The sequence below is a fragment of the Oryzias melastigma genome, linkage group LG3 (genome assembly GCF_002922805.2).
Source record: "Oryzias melastigma strain HK-1 linkage group LG3, ASM292280v2, whole genome shotgun sequence".
NCBI classification, from domain to species: domain Eukaryota; kingdom Metazoa; phylum Chordata; class Actinopteri; order Beloniformes; family Adrianichthyidae; genus Oryzias; species Oryzias melastigma.
In genome coordinates this window covers 5,968,027-5,971,937 of record NC_050514.1, presented here as the reverse complement: position 1 = coordinate 5,971,937, position 3,911 = coordinate 5,968,027, and the positions used below count along the sequence as shown (strand labels likewise).

The 3,911-nt window shown below is 36.8% G+C and overlaps 1 protein-coding gene across 1 annotated transcript in view; it reads left to right on the top strand.

Annotated features, from left to right (window-relative positions):
• The window catches only part of itga11a (integrin, alpha 11a), a 68,820-nt gene that overhangs the window by 43,593 nt on the left and 21,316 nt on the right, over window positions 1-3,911 (top strand). The gene's annotated exons all lie outside the window — the stretch shown is intronic.

The window sequence follows — 3,911 nt, the reverse complement described above, 5'->3', positions numbered from 1 at the left end:
GATGAAGCAAAAGTTTGCGTAGGATAAATCGTTTGATTTCTTCTTATGTCTCATCTTCTCCCTCTAAGATTCTTTTCTCAAATTCTTTTCTGCTGCATCCCCAATGATAAAATGTACCAAATTGGTTATAGGAAACTATAAAATCACTAATTTCTTTTGAACTGTCTTGCTGTTGTGATAAACTCTTGAATAACATATATCCACCTTTCCAAGTATATGTTGTTTATCTGGCGTTTAGGCCAGTACAGAAATATAGAACATTTGGGTTTTGTGACCGGAGCTTCCTTTTTAGGTGTGCATTATCACTTTTTTATTCTGCAGCCACTGAGATTCAAGTAATCACCTGGACCATGGTTATAAAAAGTTATTGTAGCTAGAATTTGTGACATTATTGAAAACATATTCCTGTGCCAGAAGAGTTTTTTGTTGTTGTTGTGAGGAAGGTTGTCAGATGAACAAACTGCTGTCCACAAAGGTTCAGGGTTTTCTTGAAATGTCGTTCTTTAAGTGTATGAAGCATTTGAAAAAGTATGGCAGGGAAGCAACCTACAGTGCTGCACCAACAAAGCCATACATCAAAAAGGAAGCGTCCATTTTTTAAGAGTTCCTCTTTTATAGGTAGTTAGCTCCAACCCTTCACCAGGCCAGTCTAATTATTAATCAAAAGTGAAACACTCATCATACAAAACAAACATTCACATGGATTTTTCTTGTACGAAATTTAACATAATTAAGCAAAAATATGCTTCAAATTTAACAACAATTTCTAAACAAAAACACAAAATAAAAAGAAAATATTTTTATATTTAAACAGGCCCTGCCAAGGGAAATCAAAACAGGTGGGTCCACTGGACTTCTTGGAACAGGAACTGCTCCTAAAAAAGCAGGAAGTAAACATTTTTTTTTTGATTGACAAAAGTTGAAGTTTACAATATATATGAAACAGTTGTAAATTATATATAAAACTTTGAAGTTTCATCACATGTTTATTTTCCATTAAGTTTACAGATGAAAGAATAAGTTGAGTTCTTTATGAAATACAAAAAAATATGGTTTTCTCTTCATGAATCAGCAATTGTGCATATAGAGTTTAACCAGGATAATTATAACATTTAAGATAAATTAAATGAAATACATTTTTTTCCCAAAATAAACCTAAAAATGACATTCTTAATAGAAAAATCTACTAAGCATGACATTTTAATAAAGAGCCAATAATGTGCATCATCCCAAAAGACATTAGAATCACAACACTCAAAGAACAGATGCTCAATAGTTTTAATGTTCTCATTACAAAAACAACAACAATTTTGAGGAATTTCAAATCGTTTAAGCAATTATTTAGAGGGGTATATACCTGTACATGTTATAAAGTGGACTTCTTTAGCTTTAGGAGGTGTGAGAAGTTTCAAACATTTAGTTCTGATTTGTTTCTTTTCTAAATTAATAAAATACTGGGTTTTTGAGTTTGAATTGGAAATATAGGGAAAAGACATTTCATGGAAATATTCTCTAATTTGATGATTAGTGAGTGAAGCTTAGAGACAGTAGGGTATCTGTAAATAATATTATGAAACAGAAGGGAAGTAAACTGATAAAAGTGACTACCAAAAAACTAAAAAAGTGAATTGCAATAGATGTTAAAGTTGAACAGTGTCAAAAACAACTCCACTTTGTTAAGCCCTCACACAGTGAGAGATGTGTGCTCTGTCACAAAGGTAAAAGAAGGTGAATAAATGAAGCTAAAATGCTTCCCTGCTTGCTAGCTGTTGAACCGTGGCTCAAAAATGGTGATTCTGTAAAACCCATCGGTTAACTTTGAGACCCGGTGCCTTCCATCAGCAGAGCTGCACAGTCTTGTGGCTCTGGGGACAACACGTTTCCTGAGTCTGTTGGTGCTGCTCTTTTGGTGGAAGTGGTGGAAGTGTCCTGTCACGCCACACACTTCGTCTCTGCTTGATGACAGCGGGTGTGAAGAGGAAAACGTCACTCAGAGTGACCAACACTGTCTTTGGTTTCTCCTGCTCTTGTCAGACATTCCCCCTAAAGTCCATGTCAAACACACTGGGTAGTCCAGCTGTGAAAAGGCCCCCTTCAGCAAACCACAGCATGGAAAGACTTAATGAAAGTAGCAGCTTTTATTTTTTTTGTTTGTTTGTTTTGTGGCTACAGGACAGGCAGAGAATCCTACAGACAGAGGGGGGCCTCTTCAGACTGACCAACATCTAACCACTACACAAATATGGAGAGTTTGAAACTCTCAACTTCAGGGTAGCCAACGAGTCACATTCCTACTCCTGTTCCAATGTACTCTACCCTTCTTTTACTATTAGGACATGATATCAAGAAAGCACGTAGGGGCACTGGCCCCTGAGGCCTGAAATTGCCCACCCCTGCTTTAGTTCATAATTGGCAGTTAAAAGGACAGTTTCTTTTTTTTTTACTTGCTTTCATCACCATTTTGGATTAGTTAAAATTGAGGATTACCTTTACAAGAACCAAGAATGTCTGACATTGGCATCTCAAAAAGGGGTTAAGTAGGAGGAACAAATAAACAAGAATGGACTTATTTTGAAGATGGGAAAGGTTTCTGAACATCTGTAAACATGTTTTTTCCTTTTTCAAAATTCCCTTCCTACCACTTAACTACTAAAAAACTAGAAACTATATTAAAAGTAGTTTGGACTCCGTGCTCACTACTATGAAAAAAAAGGAAATGACAGATTTCCCAAAGTAAAAACCAAACAAAAATGAACATTTAACACTCTATTTGTGAATCCACTGTGTTCTGAAGATGAAAACTTTTATTTCAAGGATGTTCTTTTAAGCAATTATGGCCAGATTTGGTGAAAATGTTTGAGGGCCACCGTTCAGCATGATGTTGTTTGACAAATTCTAATAACATTCAATTAAATTCTTGATGAACATTTTATTGCAATGGTATACTCTTTATTTCTAAAAATAGAAAACAAATACACTTAAACATGTTTTTGCCAAAGTTACAGTCAATATGTCAATTTTCCGCACTGTTATTTCCCAGTTAGCTTGTTGCAGATAGCATAGCATGTCTTGTCTGGTAGTCCCTTTTGAAGTTGAATTCCTTAAAACAGCAACAATCTCTTGGCTGATTAGACGAATTTCACTGAAAGACATTCCATTTTCTACTTGTCCTAGAATCGATGGCCCTCAATCTTAACTTTTCTTTTTCATTTTACAGTTAATGTTAGAAATAAGTGAGAAAGTGTTAGAGAGGGGTTGCACATCAGTGTTGCCACAGGTTTAGAACGGCTTGAAACATAGGAAATCGTGCAGATACTTTTTAGAAAATACTGGGTATTGATTTTATGAAAGGAGCCTGTGGGCCATTGGAGATTTGAATATGGGCCGAGCTTTGGACATGCTTATTTGATAGCGGCTGGGTGACTCAGTGGGCTAGGTGAAGGGCTGACACGCAGGAGCCCTGGGTTCGATTCCCAGGGTTGTCCACTGACCCCCACCCAGATTGGGTCCTTAGACAAGACCCTTGACGCTGCTGCCTAACTGGGTCCCTGTGCCCCTCAAGTACAGGGTTGTGTCAGGAAGGGCATCCGGCGTAAAAACTCTGCCAAATCACTGATGCGAAACAGTGGGTGCTGTTACGCTGTGGCGACCCCGAAAGGGATAAGCCAAAAGTGAACTACTACTTTGGACATGCTTATTTTATACAAAAGTAAATCAAAATACTTTTATTTTTTCATGTAAAATGTTCAAACGCAATGCATTGTGGTCTATACTCACCAAAGTGAGAATCGAGATCATCAGACTGATAGACATTGGTTAATTTGATAACTGGTCCAGGCCATTGACTGTATATAAGAACTGGACTGAATGAGTGTAATGTCACCAATGCTTACTTCTGGATCCAACAAAAT